This window comes from Pseudorasbora parva, chromosome 5, assembly GCF_024679245.1.
Source record: "Pseudorasbora parva isolate DD20220531a chromosome 5, ASM2467924v1, whole genome shotgun sequence".
In the NCBI taxonomy this organism is placed as follows: Eukaryota; Metazoa; Chordata; class Actinopteri; order Cypriniformes; family Gobionidae; genus Pseudorasbora; species Pseudorasbora parva.
The window spans coordinates 51,564,020-51,577,004 of record NC_090176.1 but is presented as its reverse complement, the minus strand read 5'-3'; the positions used below and the strand labels follow the sequence as shown (position 1 = coordinate 51,577,004).

At 41.0% G+C, this 12,985-nt stretch overlaps 1 long non-coding RNA gene across 1 annotated transcript in view; it reads left to right on the top strand.

The window, feature by feature from the left end:
- The first annotated feature begins 357 nt into the window (after window positions 1–357).
- The window catches only part of LOC137076204 (uncharacterized), a 63,442-nt gene continuing 50,814 nt past the window's right edge, over window positions 358–12,985 (top strand). The window contains exons 1-2 of the long non-coding RNA XR_010905248.1: window positions 358–806; window positions 11,406–11,496. This is a non-coding gene — a long non-coding RNA (uncharacterized lncRNA). The remainder of the gene's footprint in view (window positions 807–11,405; window positions 11,497–12,985) is intronic.

Here is a 12,985-nt window from a genome sequence, read left to right as displayed (position 1 = left end):
CATAGAAAACCAGCTAACTAACTACCCACAATAAATAGATATACACTCTAAAAAAATCGGAGTAAAAAACAACCCAATGTTGGGTCAAATATGGACTAACCCAGCAGTTGGGTTGTTTTAACCCAGCGATTGGGTTGTCTTAAGGAAATATTTAACCCTGGGTTAAAACAACCCAATTGCGGGGTTAAAACAACTCAACCGTCGGGTTAAAAAAAACCCAATTGCTGGGTTAAAACAACCCAGCGTTTTTTAGAGTGTAGATAAAAAATATATGTATATTTTAACACTTGAAAGTGTAGTTGCCCACAATGGATTCTTAAATTAAATAGTTATAAGTGAAACTACGGCGAGCGTTCAGCCTATTAAGTCAATCTCTGTGTTCTCCCGTTCACGCGGAGCTTTTATTGGTCAAGTCCATCTGCTGAAGTTGAGGCGAATCAACCTGTTCCACACTAGATCTCTCCAACCAGAATATGATCAGCTCAGCCTCTCCAGATGATCGTCGCTCGTGCATGATGTCTTCAGCTCGTGCGTGATGTCTTCAGCTCGTGCGTTTGTAAACCATCTGCAGGGGATTCCGCCAAAACCCGAAGGTCTGCTCGGATGGTAGAGCATCCATGCGCGCGCCTCGGTCGGACTGTTGAGCTGAAATGCAGTCTCTCATATCACCAGTGACTAAGGCTATCCTCGTAGCGCTGTTTATTTTTGCCATTTTGCTCATCCTGTATGTGATACTGTGGTATATATGCAGAGACGTGGACTGTGATCACGGCATTTGAAGCTGCGGAGAAGTCAGGGTGACCCCGGTAAGTCCGTCGGCATGCCCTTCCTCAATCACACGCTATCTTCCTCGCATCGCGAAATAACAGAAATCATTAGAGTTATGCATCGTTCGTTCTTTATATCTCACCACTGAACGCTTGAAGTGATCGAGATGTCACTCAGTCTGCAGTGACTCCATCATCCTCTTCATTAACGAACGAAACGTTAATTCACGGAACATGCATTGGTAATCAATTGCACACATTTTGGATGCATGCACGTCCTGGGAAGGGCAGTTTATGCCTATTAAAAATAAATTAAAAGGGATGTTCTGTGATGAATCGCTTATCAAAATAATAAAACGCGGAGCATGCACGAGCACAAAGGTGAATGTTTTTTTCCCCCATGCATTTAAACGCAGATTTCATTGCGAAAACTGGTAACTATAGTTTTAAAACAAAAGTCCAACGCATGCATGCAGCATCTTCACAAATCTTATCCCATTCTGCATCTACTGTAATGCATAGCCCTTCTGCCAAATGGTTATGTTTTAACTTGATGTTAAAGGTTATGTCCTCTTACACTACGAAACCTCTCATCTGTGGGTGCATTAAGTCCCAGTTAAAAACATATCTATTTAACAAGCATTTTGGATAATGCAATTATATGTATTATGTGATATAGATGTATATGTAAGTGTCTGAATGTACCGTAATTGTAACATTTGAGCTACGGAAAGGCGCTATATAAATAAAACTTCTTCTTCTTTAATATTTGGCGAATGCTTCGGTTTTCAGCGCCTATTAAACGCCCGACCGCAGCTTTGCAGCAGTTTGTTGCAGTCTGTGGTCTTTGAACTTGGGGAAAGCATGCAGCTCTGGGATTTGGAGGGTGTAATGGTTCTTTACGGTGTCCGATATTACCGTTCACTGTCTTCATTTAATCCCCAAACGCGTGCCTTAATCTCTCGGTTAATGAGCATTAGTTGAGGCGCTCTAAACTCTAAGTCAACCATGCATATTTTTATGCTCCACATGCTCACATTATTGGTAAAATGGCCATTATGTGTTGTGAAGGAGAACCCAAGGGCAGATGCAAATTGCCCCCACTGCAGTGAATTTGTGGAGCGCACTGTTGAACTCATCTCAGCAGGGTTCACCAACACTGGCATTTCATACACCTAATTATCACAGTCACTTACGCATTTACAGCAGTCGCCTTGACGAATAGAGATTAATCTGGCAAAGTTGGGCACATTTATTCATGCATGTGTCAAATCGAGTCTTGTGCATGCGACAACAGAGCATAATGCATTAATAGATCCTGGTTGTAATGGATAATTTCACTGTCATTCCCAGAGTGTGCTGCAATGGGAACAGACAGACATCCCCAGACTATTCATATCAAATGACTGTCTGTGTCTGTCTGCCACTCAACAGGTTTTGATGGACATGCTGGGAATTCTGGGATCTGACTTGCTTTATTCAGTCTTTTGAAGGAGACGGACTAGAGTGCAATGCTTCGTATAAGACGGAAAGCTCCACACAGATCTTTATTTGTTCGTGTTTCAAAGCAGTCTTATGATGGAAACCTAGCTGTGCATCCCTGAATTCTCATTTGCTGGGCAATCGGATGATCTGGTGTGGTGTTCCTGTTCTGGGAATGATATTTTTATGTTGCTGGTCAAACTGACCCTAATTGGATTCAATATAATTCATGCAAAATCACTGTCAAATTACACAACAAACAAAAATCACTAGCAGTAAACCTTAAATATGAATACAGATTATATTTTTGTGTGCTTTCCTGAAGCTCAAGCAAGGCCCAAAATAAGGCATCCAATTCCCGGTGAAATTAACATTTATAAACTAATAAAATATAGAATATATATACGGTATAAATATAGAATATATAATAAGAATATATATACTGTATAATTATTTTGGCTATTGCGGTTAAATATGAAATTACAGTTCAAATTTGCTTCCTCAATGCGGATGCTCATAATCCATTATACACTGATTTATAAGTATTAATTAGTCATTTTTAGTACTTTGAGATTCTTCAGCGTTATTAATAAAATCTATTATTATTATTATTATTATTATTATTATTATTATTATATGGTTCCATTAATGTATTTATAAAGATGCAGCCTGCATTGCTATATTATTATATTATAGTTACAATGTCTTTTTAGTATTTCGGATTTATTTCTGTCAAATAAATAAATATATATTGTTATTAATAGCTGTGTTGTGTTCTTATTAATTCTTCCCTCTATAAATGCATCAGAGATGGCTTTAAGTAAAGTGAAAACATGTACACAGATCAGACATAACATTATGACCAATGTGGTCCCCTTTCTGGTGCCAAAACAGCCCTGACCCGTCTCTGATGGACTCCTCTAGACCCCTGAAGGTGTGCTGTGGTATCTGGCACCAATATGTTAGCAGCAGATCCTTTAAGTCCTGTAAGTTTCGAGGCAGGGCCTCCATGGATCAGACTTGTTTGTTCAGCTCATCCCACAGATGCTCGATTGGATTGAGATCTGGGGAATCTGGAGGCCGAGTCGACGCCTCAAACTGGTCGTTGTGCTCCTCAAACCATTCCTGAAGCATTTGTGCTTTGTGTCAGGAGCATTATCCTGCTGGAAGAGCCACAGCCACCAGAATACCGTTTCCATCAAAGGCTGAACATGGTCTCAGCAATGCTTAGGTAGGTGGAGCTTGTCAAAGTAACATCCACATGGATGGAGGACCCAAGGTTTCCCAGCAGAACATTGGCCAAAGCATCACACTGCCTCCGCCGGCTCGCCTTCTTCCCATAGTGCATCCTGGGGCCATGTGTTCCCCAGGTAAGCCACACACACACACACACACGGCCATCCACGTGATGTAGAAGAACACGTGATTCCTCAGACCAGGCCACCTTCTTCCATTGCTCCGTGGTCCAGTTCTGATGCTCACGTGCCACTGTTGGTGCTTTCGGCGGGGTCAGGGGTCAAAGGTCACCCTGACTGGTCCATACGCCTCAAACTGAGCTGCTCTGTGTATTCGGACAGCTTTCTATCAGAACCAGCATTAACGTCTGGAGCAGTTTGAGCTCCAGTAGCTCGTCTGTTTGATCGGACCCCACGGGCCAGCCTTCGCTCCCCACGTGCATCAATGAGCCTTGGCCGCCCATGACCCTGTGGCCGGTTCTCCACTGGTCCTTCCTTGGAGCACTTTTGATAGATACTGACCACTGCAGACCGGGAACAGCCCACAAGAGCTGCAGTTTTGGAGATGCTCTGACCCAGTCGTCTAGCCGTCCCAATCTGGCCAAACTCGCTCAAATCCTTACGCTTGCCCATTTCTCCTGCTTCACACACATCAACTCTGAGGACTAAATGTTCACTTGCTGCCTAATATATCCCACCCACTAACAGGAGCCGTGATGAAGAGATCAGCAGTGATATCACTTCACCTGACATAATTTCATTCCGGATCGGTGTTCATTTTGCGTTGTATGCTTGTAAATATAACTAAGTAACGAAAAATATTTTATGAAAAATCCTGTAATACAATTATGGAAGAAAAAGCACAGAAATCATTAATACAAACAGTTGGAAAAAGTATATATTTTAAAATATAATTCCAAACTGCTAAAAGCAACACCGTGCATATGGCTGAGGATGTAGATTTTAATAAATCAACATTTCCTTTTTCGACCTCTAATGCAAACATTATCCATTAATGACATGACTTAAAACTAATTGTTACAGCAAACAAGTGTCTCATATTTAATCATTTAAAAATTAGTGTATACAGATTATGAGCACATTGAAAAATTGCATGACTTATTATAAGTAATTTTAAAAATAATACAAATGCAACTATAACACATATAATAATGCAGAAGGTGAGTCTTTATAAATATATTTATAGAATAGGAATACTTAGTTATACATTAGTATTAATGGGGCTATAATTCATTATAAACAGAAAGTGTTACCGATATTAATTTTTAATAACCCTACAAGTTTGATTAAACCATCAACATATGAGAAAAAATCGTTAAATATGAGGGAAGAACAAAACACTAAACTTGGTTAAGGGATAATCTGACAATGTTATTTGGCAAAGAACAGCTACAGGTTTTATTTAAAAAAGAAAGAAAAGGTCGCAAACATTGACTACAACATAATCAGTTATTAATAAAAGTGTTCATAATTTCTTTGAAAAATGATGTCGGCACATTGTGTGATTATCACATGAAACAATCGACAATCGAGCACAACTGGACATCACTTTTGGTGACGGTTTGGTTTCTCATCCGAATCCATTGCTAATATTGCTGAATATTAAGAGTCTAACTGAGACAGCCATCATGTGACCGGCGGTGGTGTCTGATTAAATTCTTGCCCTTGACAAGGCATGGAGGTTGTGTTTGGTCGGATTCAGAGATAAGGAATTCCTGGAAACGTAATCGAGTGGCAATCACATAAAGTGGGCCAGGATGGGTTCTCTCGGGACGAGTCCATGTTTCTCCGAACCGCCAAACGCTCACTTTCTGCTGTCAGTCGGGCTCCTTCCAGCCAAAGCTGCTGCGTGACACAGGAGATATAATAAAGTCAGACATGGATGCGCCAAAGAAAAGGGTTTATAAATAGACAACGTGAGTCAACCGTTATGTAAAGTTACATTTTTAACTGCCTGTTTATGGAAATGGATGTAATCCATATTTTAACTGGATTAGAAATGCTCCGTTTTCATGGCCGGCAAAGAACACGCGGTTACATTTTATTTAGCGACTGTTCAGAGAGGAGACGTGGGTAACATTTGGTTTTATAGAATTGTACTACACACTGTAAAACAAAAATCAGGTCTCCAATTGAACATTTTCTAGTGACTGATCACATCTACATTTTTCAGATGGACAAACTGAATATATGTGAATTAAATTGCATCAATTCACAGAAATTCAATTTGGCCATCTGAAAATTATAGATGTGATCAGTCACTAGAAAATGTTCAATTGGAGACATTTTTTTTTACAGTGCAGTATTTAATGCAATTACATATCAGAAGTAACTGTAATTAAATTACTGAAAAAATTAGGTGGGAAAAGCCCTGTGTGTGTGTGTGTGTGTGTGTGTGCGCACACTCATCCAGGAGAAGTGAATCCTGCCCTTTATGACGTCACACAGGAACAGTCAAAATCTGTCAGAAACGTGTTTGAATCCTGAAGGAGTGTATTTGGCACAGAAATGCTCCATCAAATGTCCAACTTGTTTTTTTCAAATGTTGTCCATGTTTATCATGAGAATCAACTCTTTGGGCCCTATCTTGCACCCAGCGCAATTGACTTTGTACACCGCCGCATGTGTCATTCCTATTTTGCACCCACGCAGAGAGCGCTTTTCCCTCCACAGAAGCACGTCGCTAAACTAGTGAATGAACTTGCGCTCCCTGGGCGGTTCAGCGCAAAAAAGGAGGCGTGTTCCGGCGCAAACAATCCCTGGTGCTATTTTTCTGTTCCGTTAAACAACTGCGCCACTGACCAGAAAAAACCTGGTCTAAAGTCAGCGGCGCGTTGTTCATTATGCTATTTTAAGGGCGCATGCTTGACCATAATGTATAGCGTGCACAACGCGCAGACACTTTGCTCATGTAATCTACACAGATGCAACAGTTATTTTTGCAAATCATAAATTGTTACACTAAAAAAATATTAACACATGAGATGACGGAAATCATTGTGGTGTGTGACGAAGATGTGAAAAAAATAGGCATAAATCTAGCTTACAAATGATTAGGCTGTGAACCGCTCCTGGTGTGCGTCTGGTAAATACGCCATAATAATAGCGACCCATAATGGAACTTGCGCACCTGCTTTTAAAGGGAATGTTGGATGCCGCTCTGATTGGTTTATTCACGTTAAGCCCAAACCACACCTATGAATAATGAAGCTACTTCAGACCAACCCATTTTAGATTTGCGCCGGGGGCAAGAGCCATTTATCCCGCCGGGAAAATAGCAACAGCGCCGAGACCCGCCCACAAAGTTACTTGTGCTTCGCGCTTTGACACTTGCGTTTTAGATCATTAAAATAGGGCCCCATAAGTGTGAATAAGGCAGAATGCAGGAAATAGCATTAGACCCCCCCCCTTAAAGAAACACTATGATCCTATAGACTTAACACGTAACACGCATGTGCACCGTTTTCACAAATACATTTTTTGTTTGTTTGTTCACACTGAGAAGATAAAAAACTCATTTTCAAAAGTTTGCATTTTCAGACCCCCAGAACGCTGTTGTTGTGTAGCAGCCAAAACAAATGAAAAGGTTTCCATATTTAGTTGAAAATGGTGGTGTAAATACACAACTCAACCAGAATCAGGTGTGCAGCATAATTAGTAACCATGACAACAAATGAAGACAAAAGGAAGCAATGTGATTGTCACGGAGTGCTTCTCAATATCCCTCCTCGTTTCCTCACTCCTCCGTCCTCCATTCTATGACCTGGAAACCGATGGAGCTCAGCCATCTTGGAGATCTCAATTCTCTAATTGCACCGCGAGGAGGCGAGGATGGAGGAGTGAGGAGCTTCCTGAGGAGTCATGAGGGAGGATACACTGGAGGATCCTTTGCGGAAGTGTTTTATCGACTAAACGTGACGCACGCATTAATTCTCCTCCCCCTTCATATCGTGCCACAGTTTATTCACCATTATTAGGTTTACATGTGACACATGCAAGACACAAATGTTTGTCAAATAACAACATCTGACAGTTGCAGAATTATATCAGCGCAAGAAAATGAAAGAAACAAATAGAATACCATACAATGAATAAAAGCAGTTAATAAATGGAATTCATTGTTAATAATAACTGGTAATATTAATAAAAATATGGACAAATGTTGTCTTTTGTGGAGGCTGAAGGTTACAATATAAATAGTTCTCTCTAATGTTCAAGAATCCCGACTAAATCCAGCGGTGTCATCATTAACTGACGGCGCTTTGAAGTGACGTTAAAGGGAGCGAGGATATATTTCACTTGATTTTATTTTTTCCGTCCTCGCGTCCTGAAGGGGCAGAGCTAAGGAGCGAGGAAAGGAAATGAGGATGCACAAATAAGACTTGGGAAGCACTCATGTTGTGTTTGATGCTGCGTCCCAATTCGCCTACTTATACTACGTCCTAAAAGTATGTACTCTTTTTGTGAAGAAAAAGTATATACTTTTGAGTGTGTAGCAGAAAAGTATGCAAGTTTCGGGACATACTACTTCGCCATCTTTAACGGACTCTGTCGCTTAGTTACGTGCATCCCGTCACCGTTTAACTGTCCTGTCAATCATTGTCAGATTCGTCACAGTTCAAATCCTCCACATTCAGTTTAATCTCCTACCGTATCGGAGAGAAATGTAGCCGCTCGTTGATCTCCTCATGTGTGTGTCTTTAATGCAGAGACTCCTCGTGAGTTTGCAGTTTAAATATAATGATGCATTTAAAAGTTAAAGGCCAAACATGTCATTACAAAAGTTCACAATGCTGCTCCAGGTGAAATATAATGCGGGCAACGCTGAATAAATGTATTTTTGTCAGGTTAAATATTGATAGTTGGTCACTCAAACCCCTTTATCTAAACTTCTCTACTTAACCGTCGAACTCGCACATCCTTCATGTTTGTAGTTTTTTAACGCTTTTTATCCGCCTTTGTAGTTCTAATCGAATCCTCGTCCAACTCGCAATGGGTTGTGGGCAATATCAGCCGTTAGAGTGCACATTGATCCATACTGTGAATTCGGACCGGAAATAGTAAACCATCCGGGAATCTTTGGAATACTCTTTTCAACATACTACGATTTGGGACATACTAATTCTATTTTCGAATACTATTTAGGATGGATAGTATGCGAATTGGGACGCAGGGTGAGTTTTGTTGGTGTTCATGCTTCCTGTCTGTCATGTGATTCCCTTGCCCTCATGTGATCTTGTCATGTGTTCTGTTGTGATGTTCTGTCATTGGTTCATTGTTTGATCATTGTTCACAGGTGTGTCTTGTTTAGTCATTAGTCCTTGTGTATTTAAGTCCTCATGTTAGCCTTGTCCCCTTGTCGAGTGTTGTCTGTGTAACGGTGAGTCAGTGTCTGTTCATGGTTCAAGTCATCGTTTGTTTCTGTCTGTTCATGTGTCGCTCACGTTGGATTTATTAATAAACTGCACTTGGGTTCGTAAAGCTTGCCTTCAGTGGACCTCATGTTACAGTAATACAAACTAAAAGTCCTCTAAAAACAACATAAAACTGACACATATAGAGCTTGGTGTTATTATACTTACATTTTGCAGTGATAAACAATCAAGCTGTTGTGTCCAGGTTAGGTTGAACATATAGTATTTGTATAATTTGTTATTGATTTTTAATCTGTTGAATAATTAGCGTTATCATTTCATTATGTGGTGATATTGAGACCCACATGAATGATGTCTGATCTGGTCAAATTGACATACACACCTTTATTCAAATATTATTAAGTCGCTTGGAGTCGATTGTTTTATTAGTGATGAAATGAAACATGACAAATTGTGCAGTATAATTTCTGGCCAGACTGTCATAAACAGAAATTATGAACACATGCTTAACAAGAGATAATCAATGAAATATTGATAACTGCGGTTTGTTTTTTCCTGTGAGCCTTTTGCTTTTCTATGCATTTTTTTTTTTTTTTTTTTTTTGCATAGTAAAATAAAACCTGAAGCTATACCTTTTTTTGCCAAATAATTTTGTCAGATAAAAACCTTAATCAAGTTTAGTGTTTTGTTCTTTCTCTGATTCAGATTCAGGTCATCTCAGATTTATTTAACTGCATTTCAGTTTTCTCTCAGCACATGCACTGAAATCGTGCAATCACGAGAGTAATATTTGGAGCAAATGTATGGCAAATCATTCGGCTCATGGCAAAGTCATCCTAAAACAGATAGTTGAGCAGAGACACTAGAAGCGTAAAGTGTCACACGCTCAGCCTCTCGTGGCTCATTGCTTTAACACGGGCTGGTAATGAACATCACGGCATGGAAATGTTTGAGCTCTCTCTATCTCTCTCTCTATCTCTCTCTCCCTCTTAACTTGTCAGCACACTTCTTGTGCGTTCTGGCACTGAGGATAAACACAGTCCTCCTGAATGTTATGAGATGGCAGGCTTTTTGTTGTGGAACAGCTGGCTCTGTAGATTCAGGAGCTGCACAGGAAACTGTCAAGAGCGTTTTACTACAGTGTTTTACAGGAGTAAACATACTCTATATTGCCAAAAGTATTGGGACGCCAGTTCAGGTGTTCGATCTCTTCATGTCCACAGGTGTATAACTCCAGCTCTCGGCCTGCAGACGCTTCTACACACATTAGTGAAAGAATGGGTCGCTCTCAGGAGCTCAGTGAACTCAAGCGTGGGGCCGTGATAGGCTGACACCTGTGCAATAAGTCCATTCCTGACATTTCCTCACTACTAAATATTCCACGCTCCACTGTTAGTGGGATTATAACAAAGTGGAAGCCATTGGGAACAACAGAAACTCAGCCACGAAGTGTTAAATCCCAGAGCGGGGTCAGCGCATGCTGAGGGTCACAGTGCGCAGAAGCCTCCAACTTTCTGGAGAGTCAACAGCTCCAGACCTCCAGACTTCTGTGGCCTTCAGATGAGCTCAAGAACAGCGGAGAGAGCTTCATGGAATGGGTTTCCATGGCCGAGCAGCTCATCCAAGCCTTACATCACCAGGAGCAATGCAAAGCGTGGGATGCAGTGGAGTAAAGCAGCCGCCACTGGACTCTAGAGCAGTGAGACGTGTTCTCTGAGCGACCAATCATGCTTCAGTCTGACAATCACATGGACGAGTCTGGGTTTGGCGCTCGCCAGGAGAACGGGACTTGCCTGACTGCATTGTGCCAAGTGTAAAGTTTGGTGGAGGGGGGATTGTGGGGTGGGGTTGTTTTTCAGGGGTTGGGCTTGGCCCCTTAGGTTCCAGTGAAAGGAACTCTTAATGCTTCAGCATACCAAGACATTTCAGACAATTTCATGCTCCCAAATTTGTGGGAATAGTTTGTGGACGGCCCCTTCCTGTCCCAGCATGACTGCGCTCCAGTGCTCAAAGCGTCGGCCCATAAAGACATGGATGAGGAGTTTGGTGTGGAGGAACTTGACTGGCCTGCACAGAGTCCTGAGCTCAACCCGATAGAACAGCTTTGGGATGAATTAGAGCGGAGACTGAGAGCCAGGCCTTCTCGTCCAACATCAGTGCCTGACCTCACAAATGAGCTTCTAGAAGAATGGGCAAAAATCCCCATAAACACACTCCTAAACCTTGAGGAAAGCCTTCCCAGAAGAGCTGGAGCTGTTAGAGAGGGTACGGGCCGACTCATATTAAACCCACAGGATTAACAATGGGATGGCATTAAAGCTCATGATCATGTAAAACGCAGGCGTCACAACACTTTTGGCAATTTAGTTTATATTCAACGGAAATGAGCATTGTGAAAATAATTACATTTCAGTGTTTTTGGAGAAAAATGGATCCCAACTCTTTGTTGTTTAGCAGGGTTAAATGCATGTTCAACCTAATACCAGTGCAGGACCACAATATTTATCTTGCTCTTTATTTCACAGGTTTCCTCAAACAAAATGGCAAAGTTGCATTAGTGACGGGTGGCGCCAAAGGGCTTGGATATGAGGCGGTCAGACAGTTGACGAATAATAGGTAATGTCCAGCCTTTCCTTCACTGACTGTAACACAATCACCTGGCATTGAGCGCCGTGCCTCTGTAATGCAGAAATGACAAAAGTCAGTTTGTGTTGTCATTAAGCCTCAGAAAATGTCATTAGGACATTAAAATAAGATCACCGTCTCTCTCAGACGCACAAGTGTGGCATTTGAGTCTGGCTGTGATTTATAACATGACAGTACAATAATAATAAAAACAGTAAACTGACCATTTATCATTACATTTCCAGAAGAATAACTATATTTGTGACATATGGTTACAGTGATATATATTATTTTGTTCTCCTAGTTTAAAGGTTGGATGGAAGACATTGCAGTGAAGTTGCTTTTTTGTGTTTCTGAGACAAATATTCATCTGTGGTTATGAATATTCTGGAAATGCAGCTGTGTAATATCCCAGAGGTCATGCCCGCTGATTGTTATCTGTTATATGTTTGCGAGGAAGATATTTGATCATCTTCTCTGCATATGTCCGGCTGAAAAGACTTTCTCAACGCACCATTTCAGGAAAACACAGCAGATTCTAGACAGGGTTGAAGAATCGACTCCATTGAATGGAATTTAGTGGAATTAAATTTTATTGAATCAAAACGAATCGAAATTAATTTAATTCAAATGTGGTTTTGTAGACGTAGACATTATGAAGCACTTTTATGAAAGTCATAAATTTGACTTTTTAAATATTATAATTGGGATTTACTATGTCATAATTCCTAACCTTTTTATATCATTTTGACTTTTATCTTATAATTTTGACTCAAAAGTATTATTTAATATGTCATATTTATGCATTTTTTAAAATCACAAATATGACTTATTATTTCGACTTGTCAAATATATCGTTGTTGAAGATGTAGACATTTTTAAAGCAGCACTGGGTAACTTTTGCTCTCGGGGTCCCCCTACAGTTTGGAAAAAATAATGTCCTCAACTACTGTCGTAAGCTCTGTCCTCCTACAACAGCGGATGCCATCGCGTGTGCATTTGTTGACATGACAGCCCTGATAGCCCTGAACTAGTGATGCGCGGGTCGTCTCATAACCCGCGGACCCCGTATGTCTATTTAATGGTCGCGGGTGCGCGGCGGGCCAAATAACTTCATAAAAGCGTCCCGCGGGTCGGTGCAGCGCTAACAGTTCCCCTGAACACTGCAGGAGGAGTTCACATGCAGGTGTTCTTCTGGCGGCGCGTGTGAAATGTCTTCATCAGGTACAGTCAGTGGCTTATGTTTCAGCATGTCATATGAATATCATTTCATGGGTTTTATTTTTTTCAAACGCCAAATAATCGCGATGCTCACGTTTACAAGCCAGCGTCATTATAGTAGTCTATTGGTTACCGTTTTCCAGAATCTATATGATACTTCAGTTCAATGTTTGAGTGGTAGCTCACCGTAACAAGCAGGACAGCATCGGTCGGGCACGCCTCCTTCAGCTCACGCCGACGAGCAAACGCTGGTCACATG